The sequence below is a fragment of the Suricata suricatta genome, chromosome 8 (genome assembly GCF_006229205.1).
Source record: "Suricata suricatta isolate VVHF042 chromosome 8, meerkat_22Aug2017_6uvM2_HiC, whole genome shotgun sequence".
In the NCBI taxonomy this organism is placed as follows: Eukaryota; Metazoa; Chordata; class Mammalia; order Carnivora; family Herpestidae; genus Suricata; species Suricata suricatta.
The window spans coordinates 86081471-86099815 of NC_043707.1; the positions used below are offsets into that span (position 1 = coordinate 86081471).

The 18345-nt window shown below is 33.3% G+C and overlaps 1 protein-coding gene across 1 annotated transcript in view; it reads right to left on the reverse strand.

Moving 5' to 3' along the window:
* LRRC7 (leucine rich repeat containing 7) overlaps positions 1 to 18345 on the reverse strand; it is a 542709-nt gene that overhangs the window by 461996 nt on the left and 62368 nt on the right. The gene's annotated exons all lie outside the window — the stretch shown is intronic.

Below are 18345 nucleotides of genomic sequence, written 5' to 3' on the forward strand. Positions count from 1 at the left end.
TTACCTTTGTTATTAGCTTCTTTAAGTATTTGGGTGCTCCCATGTTGATGCATACAAATTTATAATTGTTATATGTTCTTGTTAGATTATTCCCTTTATGATTATATAGTGTCCTTCTTTGTCTCTTATATAGGATTTTTTATTTTATTTTTTTGTGTGAAGAACATTGATAATTTATTTTTTCTTTTCTAGCTTATTGTCAAGTTGGTTTCCAAGTAACACCCAGTGCTCATCCCAACAAGCGCCCTCCTCCATGCCCATCACCCCCTCTTCCCCTCTCCCCTACTCCCATTAGCCCTCAGTTTGTTCTCAGTATTCAAGAGTCTCTCATGGTTTGCCTCCCTCCCTCTCCCCAACTATTTATTTCCCTTTCCCTCCCCCATGGTCCTCTGTTAAGATTTTCACTCTGTTATGAGTGAAAACATATGGTATCTGTTCTTCTCTGCCTGACTTATTTCACATAGCATGACACCCTAAAGGTCCATCCACTTTGCTACAAATGGCCAGATTTCATTCATTTTCATTGCCATGTACTACTCCATTGTGTATATATACTACATCTTCTTGATCCACTCATCAGCTGATGGACATTTAGGCTCTTTCCATGATTTGGCAATTGTTGACAGTGCTGCTATGAACATTGGGGTACATGTGCCCCTATGCCTCAGTACTCCTGTATCCCTGGGTAAATTCCTAGCAGTGGTATTGCTGGGTCATAGGGTAGTTCTATTGTTAATTTTTTGGGGAACCTCCACACTGTTTTCCAGAGTGGCTGCACCAGTTTACATTGCCACCAACAGTGAAGGAGGGTACCCTTTTCTCCACATCCTCCCCAGCATCTATAGTCTCTTGATTTGTTCATTTGAGCCACTCTGACCAGCATGAGGTTGAATCTCAGTGTGGTTTTGATTTGTATTTTCCTGATGATGAGTGACCCTGAGCATCATTACATGTGTCTGTTGGCCATCTGGATGTCCTCTTTGGAGAAGTGTCTGTTCAGGTCTTCTGCCCATTTCTTCACTGGATTATTTGTTTTTTGGGTGTGGATTTTGGTGAGTTCCTTATAGATTTTGGATATTGGCCTTTTAGTATAGGATTTGTTTTAAAGTCTATTTTGTCCAATATAAGTATTGCTGCTCCTAGCTTTCTTTTCAATTCTCAGGAGCATTCTGGTGATGTACTCTACTCATTTCCCCCTTCTTTACTAAGAGTCCCAATTTTATTCAAGATATTTGTTTCCTAAATATTAAAATTATACATCTCCCAAACTCCTTTGAATCTAGGAGTGGCAATGTGACCTATTCAGGATAAACTTCTGTAAACCAAAGTCACTACAGCTTCTGAGGAAGCTGTTTAAAAGAGGTGAGCACTGTTACCCTCTTCTCTGTGTGTTGTCCTTCTGTCCTGATTATCACATGGATATGATGTTAGTGATGGCACATGCAACATGCATGCAATAAGCAGGACAAAATGTACATGTCTGAGTAGACAGCTGGAAGAAGCTGGTGTTTTTGGAAACATCTCTGAGCCTCTTCACCAGCCTGTTATTACTATTTACTATTAGAGACAAGTATAGAAAGATAAAATATCCTGGTTTAAGTCAGTCAGTTTGGGGGGGACTCATATTACTAAAAATTGAATGTAATCCATAACTGGTACATACATCTTTTAGTAATAAATGTATTCGAGCATATATATGAGGTCTGTGAATTCTTTTATTTAATTTCATTAAATATTTATCAAGCTGAATTTTATTACAGAAATCTGAACAAGTTCATAGCTTTTTCAACCTGCCTAATTACTCCAGGGATTCATTTGCTTCCTGGCTTGAGGAGGCCAATTAGTTGTGAGATATGGAATACTATATCATTTTATAAGAAAACCTTGATCATGATAAATGGCAAAAGGGTATGCAAATTGAAGTCAATAATTTTGAGATACTGGCCAGCATATCTGGTATGGGTAATTCTGATATTTTTTCCATCAAAAAGTATATTCTTATTAACTTCATATCTGAGAAGTATAATCCATTCATGTTATTAAAACAATTAATCACTTTTTAATGGTGAATAAGTAGCAGGCAAATTGCCACTATTAATTTGCCTTAACTTTCACTTGTTTGCAAATGATAATAGGTACAGTTTCTTTTGTAGCTTAATAGCAGCTATCATCTTTTTAAAAATGCTAAAATGCATAAAATAAATACATTGGGCAAGGGTTCAGAAATGACTTATTTACACTGAAAAGTTAGATGCTCTGTCTTAAGAATGATAGCTTTGCTGTTACACCTGCATCACTGCATAAGTGCCCTGTCAGGGAGGCATCCTAAGGTCTACGTGACACATAGATAAGTGTGAGAAGACTGACTACTTCAAGAATGGCTGTTGTTTCTTCTTATCGCAACTCCTATTTGGGTAGCAATTATTTATTAGGAATTTAAATTGGAGTAAGCACAGTTAAAAGATATTTTTTCTCACCTGGGTTGTTTTGAATAGAAGGTAAAGAGATCAGATGTTTATATTTTCATTTTATACCTAAAAATGTTCTTTGAATTGTATACATATAGTCTTATTAGTAAGATGAAGGATATATATATACTAAAAGAGAAAGTGAAATAATAACCTAACTAAGCCAGTGACATAAATTTAAAACTTTCACAGTTGGAAGGTATTTTTCTGAAGTTTCTCATGTTGCTGTATTTTGATATTTTATCCTGTTTCTAAGATAAACATAAGGTTCTTAGTATGATGTCTATACTTTCCCTCTGCTTCTGACTTTAAGTAAACCACCCAGTTAATTTTATCTGCTACTGCCTTTTAAAATACCTCTAGTAGATGTTATGAAACAAAATAAATAATCTTTTAATTGACAGATGTTATTGGATTTTCAAAGTTTCATTATGACTAAAGAGGATATATAATTTGATCTCAACTACAAAGAAAATTTAAATTACTTTTCTTGCAAACTTTAATTAAAAAAAATCAGTGTCATAGCTAATGTGTAAACTATGTTAAACTTCCCTCAGCAAACAAGTTTTTAAAGTGTATTTATTTCTTTAAATAGACTTGCACATTTGACACTATATATGAAAAATAGGAATAAAATATTTTAAAAGTTATCATTATTTATGTCTGTTAAGTTTATTCCAGAATTAGTTATATTCAGGTGGTACCTCTGGCTTGTCACCTAATTAGAAAGAGTTGACATTCATCACTTATTTTTATGAATCTAGATGTGCCAAACTGTCTCGGGGAATGATTTAGCTGGAGGCCTCAGTCCATAATTCTGGAATTGACATCTATACTTGTCATCACTGCTGTAACTTTCCCATAAGGGTAGCATTCCTATCTGTGGCAGCTGTAATCGAATGAAAAATGTGCTAAAATATACCCATTAAATTAGGTAAGCTATTGACAGTGCCAAAGTAATGATGCTTGCAATCTGCTCTCATATTCTGCCAAAGTGTGTCTGCAAATTTGAAGCACTCAGAGTGTATTTAAAAGAAAGAATAAAGATTTCTGGTTATAAAAAAAATGCACATTACATCTTATTCAGAAGGAGTGGTTAGAAACACCAATTGAACACAAAGCTCTCAGGCATGCATGTATAAATCAGTCAAAGGCTTCAGAGACAACCCACAATAGGAGGTTAATAACTATTTGCTTTGTGTGTGAAACAATGTATTCCTGTATAACAAATGAGATAGATGTTTGGCTTTTTATCAGAAAGTTTTTTGACAGTGCTCCAAAGCATTTTTTAAGAAGTAAATTTGTTCTTTTTTTATGAGAGAGAAACAGAATTAACAGTAAGATGACGGAAAGAGTTGCCTTAAAGAAGAAAAGCACAAAATAAAAAATGAAATAATATTTCTACTGTTGTGCTATGTTCTTGAGTTTCATTAGCAGAGAGTCACACTTACTTTAATAATTTGTTTGGGAAATACTGATAGATTTTCTTACTGTATCTTCTAATCTCTTACTGTATACTTGCCCATCATCATTCATAGGGGATTCACAGCTGTACTGAGATTAAACCTCCTTGAGAAGTGAACTCCCATCCCTAGGTACTGTTTTGAAGGTCAAGAATGAGCCTATAAGGGAGTCTATTTTGATATCCGCCTTATTCTTTATTCAGTCTTAACTGTCTTTGCCAGGTCCTGGGTAAAATCTAGAGGTGCTTGCAATGTAAACTGGGGCCGTTTGTTAAGTGCATAAGGACTCTTGGCTTGGAAAGTCTGTTCACCAACCCATATGTTCCTATATGATGCTCCATCTGCATGGAGGAAAAGGAGTCTCCTTTCAATTAGTGCAAAGGCACCATATGGGCTAGCAGTGTCTTTGTTGACATCTGTCCTGGAGGGTTTCTAGAGCTTTCTTATATTCCTCCTAGTCTCTGCACTCACCTCCTTCCAATATATTACCCAAAGGTGTCAGAGATTATTTTCCAAAAAAAATTGCAAAAAGATGGATATAACTATCCCCCTTAACTGTTGACAGTTCCTTATACTTGGATATGTAATGAAATTTTATATGTCATACAAGGTCCCTCAAAACCTTTGCAGCATTCATGCCCATTTGCAAGTCTGCCCACGTCTAGGTTAGGCAAAGCAAATAAAGTGTTCCTCATTTTCGAGAGCAAAACATAGTTTCCTGCCCTTTCAAAATTGGCAAATAATAACAACTACTCACAATTTTAGACCACTCCTTGTATGCTAGGCATCATTCTAAGCTCTTTATGAGGTAAAATAGAATAGTTACTATTATGATTTCCATTTTACAAATAACTAAACTATGGCACACAGAGGTAAAGTAACTTAACACAACATCAGGTAATAAGTAAGTAGTGGAACCAGGATTTGAAGAGTACAGGGAGGGAGACAGAGAATCCAAGAATATCTGTATGTTCACATTCCAGTAAAATCAGTCTCTTGAAAAACTGAAAATTTTGAAAAATTTTCAACTTAACATTATTTATAAAAGTTTACTTCTGTGTCAACAAACTATTATTTTCTCAAAATTATAATAATAAATACATTCTCAACATTTCTGGTGGTTTTCTATAATACATAGAAACAGCATCGCATACCCTTTGTGCTTCCTAGAGAACTCGCCTGTTTGAGCTATCTATAACATGTCCCATCACCTCATTTTTTCCTGATGTCTCACGGTATAAACAAACCAACAAACAAAAGCCTAAACAAAGAAAAGCCACTTCAAAAGTTTATAACAGAGAGAAGAGAATGGAGAGAAATTGGTTAAATAGGAGGGGGAGGAGCTGAGAAGCCCAAGGGGGAAGAGAGATTAGCAATAGCAGGAAGCGACTGTCAATGCCAATGCCTAGTAGGAGAGGAGGAAGGCTCTCTTTGTAGTTTTTGCTATAATACTACAAAAATAAAATAAAATCATTATGCATGTATTATCCATACTTCTCTAATGTTCAGAATGGAAAGCAACATAATTTTTACCCATATTTAACAATCCTGGGTGCATGCACACCTTCCTGTCCCTGTGTTAAACAAGACTTACAAGAAACAATAACTTGTTACAGGAAATCATTGGCATTATAAAATGAGACTGTGAACTAACTAAAATGACAATAGTTAACCAAGATTAAATAATAAATAAATATAGTTTACATATCAAGCCTATCAGCTTACTCATCAACACTGATTCAAGACACTTGCCTAGCTGTGCCCAAGAATTCAAAGCTATTATATCATAAACTGACCAACTCTAACCAATTCTCTAAAATTCACCTTAAAATTATATGGTCAGGTAGTAATTTGTCCAAATTTTTACTTCTGTTTGATAGCCTATATTGCGTTTAGGATTAGAAATGAACAAAAGTGTGACTAAAAACTATAATAAGTGTGTTTTCTTGACACTGTGTTAATAATAAGAGTAGGAGGCCTTTCTCGTATCTAAATTAGCCAATGCTGAGACAGTGCCCTTATGTTAATACTAAGAACAAGCAAAATAAAGTTGGTTTTAGTTCTAGTAAATACTTGTTTCCAAAAGATAATTCTGTGGATTAACCAAAAATTTTATTTGTCAAGATTATTTATATTCTTCCAACACTCACTTCATTTTGCCCTTCAATCCCAATCTCATCCTCATCCTCTCCTTGCAGAACCTATCTGAAAATCTCTAGTCTCTTAAACCCTAACAGATCCCACTCCGACCTCCCTATTCTGGCATACTACTAAGATTCTCTCAAGGTAGTGTTTTATTTATTATGTACTAAACTTAAGAAAATTAGCTTTATTTAACCCAGACATATCTCTATTTATTTTTTAAGAATTTCTTGGTCTTTTAGAAAATCAGTGACTGACATATTATAATTATTCTATGTAATCAAATATAAATGCACAAAGCAAAGGAAACAGACCAGGAAGTATGGTGGCTACAGGGAGTAAAATTAAGGTAGAGAAATCACAAAAGGTAATTTACAGACTGCAAATAGCCATAAAAGAGAAGAAAAAAGAGAGAGAAAGAAAACTAACTTAATTGGTGATCTCTCTCTTAGGAGTCTGATATTTCAAATAAATTATCTTATTTAATTGTCAAAATAACTCAGCCAATTTCTGAATTTCTTGGTAAGGATATAGAATTGATGAAATTAAATATCTTGCCTAAGCCATCATGTATAGTTAGAGATAGAGATGCGGTAATAAATCAGATCTTGTAACTACTAGTCCCATGTTAGTATTTTCCTGCCTAAATCTGTAATACTGAATTATGTACTTAGAAATAATGCAAGACTATAAACAGTATCGTTCTTTTAAATTTGAAAATGTGAAGGAAATGACCATTTTTATGGAAAATGGAAACAATTCCAGGAAGAATTAGAAATCTAAATTTATTTAGAATTATTAAATATATCCACCCAGTAAAATCAAACACAAAATTAAACACCACCACAAAATCCCTAAGCCTAGATGGTTTGGATAATCTACTTTATACAACCTATTCTAGAAAAAAAAAGAAGAATAGAAAATAAGAGAAAAGAGAGAGAAAAAAGGGAAGATACAAGGGAAAGAGCAGTGAGGAAAGAAGGGAAGAGAAAATACTACCCAACTAATATGAAGTCATCATATGTCAAAGAACAAGACAGGGCAATATGAAAAAAGAAAATTAGAGTCTAATTTAATTAATAAAGATAGATGAAATATTAATAAAAATTAGCAAACTAAATCCACTCAGATATAAGTATTTAAAACTTATTATTAATATAAGCTTATTCCTAGAGTGCATGGTCAATTTAACTTAATTTTTAATTTTTTTTATTTTTTGAGAGATTGAGAGAGGGTGCAAGTGAGAGAGGGGAGAGAGAGAGAGATAGAATTCCAGGAGGTATGGGCAGCGGTGTGGAGAGAGGGAGAGAGCGACAGAAAGAGAGAGAAAGACAGAGCGAGAGAGAAGTGGGGCTCACTCTCATGGGCATGAGCTCACCAGAAATGGGGCACAAGCTAACCAAAGCAGGGCTTGCACTCACCTGAAGTGGGACACAAGCTCACCTGATGTCAGACTCAAACTTATGAACTGTGAGATCTGACCTGACCTGATCATGACCTGACCTGAAGTCAGATGCTTACCTGACTGAGCCACCCACCGGAACTTATTCATCTTCCAGTTGCAAGTTTGTACTCTTTGACCAATATCTCCTCAGTTTCTCCATCTCCTACGCACTGGTAACTACCATTCTACTTTCTATTTTTACATGTTTGCCTTCATTAGAGTCTACATATATGTGATATAATACAGCATTTGTCTTTCTCTGTCTGATTTATCTTATTTAGCATAATGCCCTCCAGATCCATGTATGTTGCTGCAAATGGGAGTTTCTTTATTTTTCATGATTAATATTCCATTGTGTGTGTGTGTGTGTGTGTGTACACACATATCTTCTTTATCAATGCATACACTGATGGATCTTTAGGTCATTTCCTTATCTCGGCTGCTGTAAATAACCTGAGCTATTAAGAAGACAAGAGAAAAGGATTGGTAAGGATGTGAAGAAAAGGTAATTCTTGGGCTCTCCTAGTGAGAATGGAAATTGGTACAGCCACTATAGAAAACAATATGGAGTTCCTCAAAAAATCAAAAAATAGAACTATCATATTATCTGGCAATCCCACTTCTGGGTATATACCCAAAGAAAATGAAAACAGTTTTTTCATATGACAATTTCAAAGATCTTTGCATACCACACAATAATTATGTAAGGTACCATCTAAAGTTTTCAAAATCAACATAAAACTACATGTAAATTAAGTTTGGTGGTTAAAGCAGACTCTTTAGCCAGGCTGTTTAGGATTACTTCTTAGCTCTCCTATTTTTCTATGCCTATAACCTTAACAAGTCACTTTGAATCTCTCTGTGTTTCAGCTTCTGTAACTGTAAAATGTTTATATTAATGTATGTATTATTAATATTGGTCTGATTGGGCCACTATAAGAATGCATTACTAGATTAAAGTATTTAGAATAGTACAAGACACATTGTAAGTATCTCTAAATTAGTTATTATTATTAAACATTACTTTAAAAAAATTTTTTTAATGTTTTCTTTATTTTTGATACAGAGGGATACAGGGCATGAGAGGGGGAGGGTCAGAGAGAGGAGACACAGAACCAGAAGCAGGCTCCAGGCTCTGAGCTAGCTGTCAGCACAGAGCCTGACGCGGGGCTCGAACCCATGAACGTGAGATCTGACCTGAGCCAAAGTCGGAGGCTTACCCAACTGAGCCACCCAGGCGCCCCTAAACATTACTTTTTATGTCACTATGTGTAAATGAGTTAAATCCTATCATACTGCAAAGACTCTCACAAACTAAATCACAAGAAAAAGTCCAGCTCTAAGTTCTTTATAAGGCTCTTACTCAAAGAAAAATGACAAAAAGTGTTTAAATAACGTATTGGAGAAAAATAAACCAGCAAACATGAGCAAAAGAGAAATATTAAGATAATATAAAAATATTTTAAAGCAAGTGGCTTTAAACTGGACAAATTTAGTGGTTTAGGTTTGATAAAATATATGGTCCATAATCACAAATCCTTATGTAACAAATAAGATAATAACATACAATCTGCAGAAACTTTATTAGCACAAGAAAATTAAAATAAATGGAATAATAAAAGATCTAACTCATTTTAGAATGTTTTTTCCATAACAAGTAAGCAAAAATTAAATAAGGAAAAAGATCTAACGCTATATTATTGATTTAATAGTTGCAAGTCAAACCTGATAACTTATGGAAACTTTATATTTAAATAAGGATGTTAGATTAAAAAAAAATACTGATCAGATATTACCCACAAAAAAAACCAACAAATTTTTAAAAGTTCAAATTGTAAATGCTCTATTTTGTGATTTCATTGCATGAAACTTATAGAATAACAATACAAAATTAAAAAAAGAAAAAAACTCTCATTTATTTGGTAATTATTTGGGGTGCCTGGGTGGCTGGGTTGGTTATGCGTCTGGCTTCAGCTCAGGATGTGATCTCATGGTTTATGGGTTTGAGCCTTGAATTGGGCTCTCTGCTGCAGTGTGAGCCTGCTTGCGATTTTCTCCTTCTCTTTCCACCCCTCCCCCACCCTCTCTCTCTCAAAATAAATAAGTGAAGTAAAAAGAAACTATTAAAAAACCTACGTAATTCTTTAGCTAGAGTGAAAGTTGAAATAGAAACCTCAAACTAGTTAACAAAATTATAGCCTTAAAAGTATTTATTCATTAATTCTATATATAAGTCACTATTCTAGTCTCTGAGGTTGTAGTGATAAATAAGACAAACACAGTAATTCCTTACATGGAGTTTATAGTTTTGTTGGGGTGGACAGAAAGGCACCTAATTCAATAAACCAGTAAGTTATCAAATAATCAAAGAGGGGGAAAAAAACCCTGAGAAAAGCAAGAACAAAGCATAGTGACTAAAAGAACAGTACCCAAAGATGTAAAAGTGAAAAATAAATATAAAACAGCTTCTTAAAAAATAAAAATCAGTAGAGTGGTATTTTACACAGTAAGTATGTAAAAAGACTAATCAAAGCATGCAAATATAAGAATAAATTATACAGAAAAATTTAAATAGTATAAAGGGATACTTAGGATTTGGTTAATTATTAATACTACAGATATTTATAGACTATATAATAGACTCCACATACTGTGCTAGGTGTTGGGAATAAAATGGTGAACAAACTGTTTTATTTCTTTACATAGCACAAATTCTAGTGTGGGGGAAACAAAAAGTGTCCAAGGAAGAAAAATATAATGTGGTAAGTGCTGGTGTATGGAAAGTAGCAACCGATACTCTGGGCACACCTAACAGTGGCCACTCATTCTGCCTTGGAGGTTCAAGAAAGGGTTACAGGAAGAAATGCATGGGGTCTTGGCCAGAAGGAGCCGCTTATGAAAAGTCCATAAGGTTTGAGAGAACACATTTTATTAGATAGTATACACAAGATTCAGACTGCTTGGTACAGAAGAAATATTTAGAAAGAAAAAAAAAAAGGAAAAGGAAATAGGGGTCAATCGAAAAGTCTTGTAAGCCATGATAAAGGTTTTAGATATTAACCTTAGGTCAACAGACAGTCTTTGGAATGACCTAAGTAGGAGATAGAAATGATCAGATTTAAGATTAAGATGAACACACTGACTAACTGAGAGTTGAAAATAGATTGTGAACACACTGAGAGAAGGCTGATCATTGGGCTGAGTTTCTTTATCAAGCATTGAACCACAGCATAATAATATTCAAAAGTAGAGCTTAAAATTTTAGGGGAAGATGGTGTCAAATAGTAAAATATTTATAATACACATTTATACTTTACTAATATAGTCTAGAAATATAAAGATAAAAGGCTAATGAGTAAACACAACTAATAGAAAAAGAAACAGCCAAGAATATTTGAGAAAGTACCAATATCATTACAAAAATTAAAGTAATGAAAATATAACATTCAGCTTTTAGATTAACCAAAATTAGTTGTTAGTAACAATGTAATGGTGGGAAGTATAGGTAAACAGAACTCTTGCTGTATTGGTAACTGTTACAGATATTTTTTGTAAATCAATTTGGGAGCAACTATAGAGCCTTTAAACACTAAAATTCCATAGCCCATAAGTAGCAATCCTAAACACCCACCCTACACAAATATGTGCTATTTTCACTATTGTCTGAATAGCATAATATTAAAAATAGTCCTCAGCGTGAAACCAGACTAGCCTCTTAATGAGGTTTGCTAAAAACAGGACAGAAATAGATGGTAGATAGAGTGGACACAAACCAAAGTATTGGAGGATAACTTGTTTGCTTTTAGTGAAAGATACGTATGGAGGCTTAAATGAGGAAAGACATGAACAAGAGAGAGATGTTAAAATGCAAAGACATTACAGAGTTAATGGATGGATGATTACAGAAGATAATGTAATCACTCATAAACACAAGCTGAAGATTCACTTTTACCTGTAGGAGGGAAGAGAAGAGACTAGGTGCATATTCCAGTGTGATTATAGATTTAGTGACAAGAGATTGAAAAGTTTCACATCTGATGATGTCTATATTCTCTCTGATTTAAAAGTAGTTTAGTTTCTGCAAGTTGGAGGAGATATAGTCAAGTCAGATTTAGGGAAAGTAAAAAAGGTAATAAAGAGCCAATATATATATATATTGAGAACAAGAGCATAATAATAAAATATAGAAATATTAATTCTAATGGCATGTATCCTTGGGGCTATTTACTTTTGTCAATAGTTTAAAAAGAAGAGAGAAAACTTGTCACTCACTAAGGACAAAGAGAAAGGAATTGAAGGTATATTGGAAAGACAGTGGTTAGAGTGATGTATTAAGGAGTCAAACTAGGTCAAAACTGAGATGAAACAGAATCGATAGGAAGTGTAGAGTTGTCATGGGAATGGAATCTCAATGAGTTTGAAGAATGGTTGATAGGATGATTGAGTTTAGAGAAGGCAGATTACTGAGAGCAAGATGTCTAAGCAAAGTTTCAAAGAGTTGACATTTCTAACTGATTACAAACTCCAAGGTATAAATAACATGCTCCTTGAAGGAAATTACTATACTAAATACATAAAATGGTTAACCAGTGCTAAGTAAAGTTTTATTTAAAGTTTATTAAAATTCTTATGCAAGTAAAAATGTTTTCAAAGTGGTTATTATAATAACTTTTTGAGAAAAAGCAATAAATTTTTATTTAAATAGATATTATTTTTTAGAGAAGTTTTAGGTTTAGAGCAAAACTGAGCAGAAAGTACACAGTTGCCATATACTCACTCACTGCCCTGCTCTCACCCACAGTCTTCCCTAACTATCTACATACCACACCAGAATGGAACATTTGTTATAACTGATAAACCTACATTGATGTGTTATGATCTTTATCACCCGAAGTCGCTAATATACATTAGGATTCACTCTTGCTCTTGTACAGCCCACAGGTTTTGATCAACATATAATACATATAATATTATGTAGGTATTGTTATTACATAACTGTAAAGCACAAATGTATAACACATGTATGTATCTACCATTATACTATCACACTAAATACTTTCACTCCTCTAAAACTCCTCTGTGCTCTGCCTATCCATCCTTTCCTGCACCCCCTATAAGTCTGGCAATCACTGATCTTTTCACTATTACCACAGTTTTGCCTTTTTCAGAATGTCCTACAGCTGGACTCATACAGTATGTAGCTTTTTCAGATAGGTTTCTTTTATTCAGCAATATTCATTTAAGTTTCTTCCATATCTAGTCACAACTTGATAGCTCACTTATATATAGCATTGAGTAATATTTCATTGTCTGGGTGCACCACAATTTATCCACTCACCTACTGGAGAACATCTTGCTTCCAAGTTGTGGCAATTATAAATAAAGCTGTCATAAACATCTGCATGCAAGTTTATGTGAATATACCATTTTCCACAGTGGCTATAACATGTTGCATCCCTACTGGCAAGAAACCATAGTTCCTGTTGCTCCACAACTTCACCAATATTTGGTACTGTCAGAGTTTCGAACTTTTGCCTTTCTAGGAGATGTATAGTGGTATCTTATTGTTGTTTTAACCTGCAATTTCCTAGTGATATATGATGTTGAGTATCTTCTATATGCTTATTTGATATCTATCTACCTTTTTGATTAAGTGTCTTTCTCAGGTCTTTTGTCCATTTTGTAGTCAGGCCATTTGTTTTCTCATTGTTAAGTTTTAACAATTCTTTGTATATTTTGGATAAAAGTCTTTTATCAGATATGTCTTTTACAATAGCTTCTTCCATTCTGTGGCTTTTCTTCTCATTCTTGTGTGAATGTCTTTTGGACATTAGATAGAAGATTTTAATTTTAATGAAGTCCAACCTATAAATTATTTGTTTCATGGATCATCATGTCTTTGGTTGTGCACTTAAAAAGACATCATCAAATCCAAGGTCATCTAGGTTTTATTCTATATTATCTTCTAGGAGTTTTATAGTTCTGCAATTTCCATTTGCAGGTGTGTGATCCATTTTGAATTAATTTATGTAAACTGTGTTTATCTGTGTCTAGATTCTTTTTTTTTTGTGGCATATGTATGTCCAGTTGTTCCAGAATTATTGAACCAGAGTATTTGTGTATTATTTCACCAATACCACATTGTCTTGATTACTGTAGCTTTATATTCCTCCAATTTTATTATTCTCCTTCAAAATTGTGTTGGCTATTTTATAAACTTTAGAATCAATTTGTCAATATCCACAAAATAACTTGGTAAGATTTTCATTGAGATTATATTGAATCTACAGATTACATTGAGAAGTGCTGACATCTTGACAATATTGAGTCTTCCTATCAATAAACATGGAATAGATCTCCATTTATTTAGTTCTTTGATTTCACCAGAATTTTGTAGTTACCTTGTATAGAATATATAAATACTTTGTTAAATTTATATTTTTAATGTTTATTTTTGAGAGAGAGAGAGAGAGAGACAGACAGACAGACAGACAGAGCTCACTTGCAAGTGAGCGAGGAAGAGGCAGAGACAGAGAGGGAGAGAGAGAATCCCAACTAGGCTCCATGGTGTCTGCACAGAGCCTGATACAGAGCTGTCTCACAGACCATGAAACCGTGACTCGAGCAAAAATCAAGTGATAGATGCTTGTCTGACTGAGCCACTCAGACACTTCTCTTTATTTTATTTAAATATTTCAGTTTTGGCTGCTAATATAAATCATATTGTGCTTTTAATTTCAGATTCCAATTCTTCATTGCTGCTATATAGGAAAATAATTGACTGACATGTATTGATCTTGAATCCTACAACCTTGCTATTATTGCTTCTTAGTTCCAGGAATGTTTTTGCTGATTCACTTGTACTCTGTACACAAATAATTATGCCATCTGTGAAAAAGGTTTAATTCTTTCATCTCATTCTGTATACCTTTTATTTAATTTTCTTGCCTTATTATATTTGCAAGGATAATGTTGAATATGAGAGGTAAGAAGGAACATCTTTCCCTTGTTCATGATTTTAACAGGAAAGCTTCTAGTTTCTCCCCATTAAATATGATGTTAGAGATCAATAGTTTTTGTTTTTTTCAAAATAGGCTCCATGCCCAATATGGGGCTTAAACTCATGACTTAGCCAGTTAGGCACCCCCAATAGTTTTTAAAAAGAAAAATCCCATTGAAAAAAGTCAAACACCAAATATATTAGCTATACTACAAAGCTAGCATAATTAAACTCTAATATTTGTACAAAAATGTAACAATGATGCATGTGAGAGGGTTTTCGTTTTTTAAATATTTTTACATTGTAGTACTTGTTTTGCTTGTTAGTGGTGTTTGCTTATTTAATACATTCCATCAAGGACAGAAATTACATACTGTTGTTTTTTTTTCCCCATAGGGAGTGTGTCTTAGGTTTTTCCCTTATTATTTTCTTTACTTTTTTTTCCCCCTCTTCTTTTTTTTGGTGGTGGGGATAGTTATGTTTAAATGAAGTTGCTTTAACAGCACCAAAGACTTAATCATCCATTTCCTATATAAAAGGTACCTACTTTTTTGCATGGACCTCAAGTATATTGTAGTATAGAGGTGGAATTTAAGGAAAGGTATTAAGCAGGCTGTGTTGTAGCTTATGAGCCAGTAATAAATTGTATCATGTATCTTGAATGTATCATAGAGAAGCTGCTATATATCAATTGCCACTTCAGATAGCTGTGAAATTAGGTGATTAACTAGTTGGTACTTAACCTTCTAATTTCTGTATGTCTAATTACATGAAACAGAAGTGGGGGTTTTGATTTTTTACTTTGCTTTTCTGTTTGAAGTGTCATTGTAACTACTGTATTGTAAATGATGGAAAATAACATAATAATATGTTAAAAAAATAAATTGTGTTACATTAAAAAATATATAGGAAAAAATACATAAGTAAAAAAATATAACAATGAACAAAAGTATATAATCAGAAATTATCTGAAAATAATTTAGCATATACTAATGAGGGGTTTCAAATCAATGATAAAAATATTATTTAATAAAGATATTAGCAAATTACTTTTCTTGGAGAAAAATTTACATATTGGCTTCAAATTATATTTTAGGTGAATTAAAAATTTAAGTGGACTACAAACCTATACCAAAATAATTACAAAATGGAAACTATGAGAGGAATATACTTGTGAATAGCTAGCCTCATACTTGAGACAAGTTTTATAAAATAAAACTTTAAAAATTAAAGGTTATGGGGACTAAGAAGTATACTTACTGTGACGAATACCATCACAGTAAGACTTAGATAGTTTTATAAAATTATAGAATCACAATATTGTACATCTGAAACTAGTATTGTACTGTATGTTAACTAATTGGAATTTAATAAAAAGTTAAGGGCACCTGGGTGGGGTCAGTTGGTTAAGCCTCCAACTCTTGATTTCTGTGCAGGTCACTATCTCACTGTTCTGAGATCAAGCCCCCTGAAGGTGGGCTCTGTGCTAAGCAGAGAGCCCACTTAAGATTCTCTCTCCCTCTCCTTCTGCCCCTCCTCTGTGTATGGAAAGCATGTGCTCTCTCTCTCTCTTTCTCATCAAAATAAAACAAAACAAACAAACAACTGAAAACCTTAAAGGGGAGGCTGGGTGTCTCAGTTGGTTAAGTGTCCAACTTCAGGTCATTATCTCATGGTTCCTGAGTTCAGCCCTGCATCAGGCTCTGTGCTGACAGCTCAGAGCCTGGATCCTGCTATGGATTCTTTGTCTCCCTCTCTCTCTCTGCCTCTCCCCTGCTCATGTTCCATGTGTGTGTGTGTGTGTGTGTGTGTGTGTGTGTGTGTGTGTGTCTCAAAAATAAACATTAAAAAAATAAAGATATTCTTTAAATCATATTAATAGAAATAATTCTAACCAAACCTTCTAACTGAAAATAGCCAAAAAAATCTGCACATAATATTTTTAAACATTTAAATGAAGGTATCATAGAAGTAACAAGGCAGTAAATAAATAGGAGGTCAAGATCTGAGATAATAATGCAGACAATCAAGCGTAGCCTTTGGAACAGCTTTTCATTAGGAGCAACTCTAAAACAGGGCTAGAGAATCTGAGTAGTCGCTTTGATAGCATTTTGAAGCTATGGGAAAAAATAAGATCAGGGTCCTTAAGCAAGATATTGTTAAAGATTAAATCCTAAGAATAAGGGCAAATCAGATATAGATAGGTCTCAAGAGATTACTGAAATCCATCTTGGAATCAACTCATACTTTATGGAACTAATAATGTAGCCTCAAATAAGTTAAGGAAAGATTGGAAGTTCGAGGAGCAAAGAGTTCATCGGCAATCACAGTGAAAGGTTTTCACTCAAATCTATTAGTAATTGATTGAATAAGAAATCAAAAATCACCCTTAACTACAGGGAACAACTTGATGGTTACCAGACAGGAGGTCGGTGGTTGGATGGGTGAAATAGGTGATGTGGATTAAAGAGTACACTTACCATGATGAGCACTAATGTACAGAATTACTGAATCACTATATTGTATATCTGAAACTAATATAACACTATATATTAACTATACTGGAATTAAAATAAAAAACAATAAAATAAAAAAATTGAAATACACTAAAAAACAGAAAATCAGTAAGTATAAAGAAAATTTGAACAGTACAATTTAAAAAATAATCTTATTTAAATTTATAGAACACTGAATCGACAACTGTATTACATACATTATATTCAAATATACATAGAACATTAACAAATTTCCTCACATTTCAAAGGATTGAAATCTCCTACACCCAGTAGAATTTAAGAAATCATTAATAAGAATAAACAAATGGAATAAATTACTGGAATAACCAATTAGTGCTGCACCATCTCCATTTATTCTTTCTTTGAAAAATACCTAATCTACTGACTTCTACATTTTAGCACCTGGGATAGGTGTGAAATGGTATTTTACAATTTTTTTAAGGTATTGATTCACAAATTCTATATATTATGCAACACTCACCACAATAAGTATAGTCACCATCTGTCACCATACAATGTTATTACAAAAGTAGTGGCTGTATTACCTATGCTGTAGTTTTCATCTCTGCCATTTATTTATTTTATAACAGGAAGTTTGTACTGCTTAATCCCTGTATCTATTTCACCTATCCCTCCCACTTGTCCTTTGGCAACCGACAGTTTGTTCTCTCTTTAAGAGACTGCTTGCTTATTTGTATGGTTTTTTTTAAATTCCAATATAAGTGAAATCATATGTTAAAAAAAGAAAAAAAAATTCCAGATGTTTGCAAATCTACAATAAGTCTTCAAAAAAAAAGATGGATCAAAGAAGAAATCAAAATGGAAATTAGAAAATATTTTTAAAAGAAGAATAATAAAAATTTTCCATGCCAAACTTCTGAGAAGTTTTTAGATGTACTTTTTTATAGCTAAACTTGTTTATAGCCAAAATTGCAAAGAATTTATAGCCATAGACTCGTGTGTTAATTAAAAAGAAAGACTGAAAACCAATAATTGAGCATCCACTTACAGAAATAAGAAAATGAGTAAACAGTTAAACTTCTTAAAGTATAGAAGTCTGGAAATATTAGAGGGGATAGAAGAAATAATTAAAATGTCAAGTAAACACACAGATGAGAAAATGAACAGTGCTGAATGGTAGTTCTTTGAAAAGACTGATGACATTGATAAAGCTCCTGACTGAGTCTGATTCAGAAATAAATAGACAAGGCATATATAATACCAGAAATGAAAATGAAGCCATCACTAGAGGTTTTCCAACATTAAAAAATAAAAGCTATTATGAACCAAATTATACTCATAATTTAGAAAA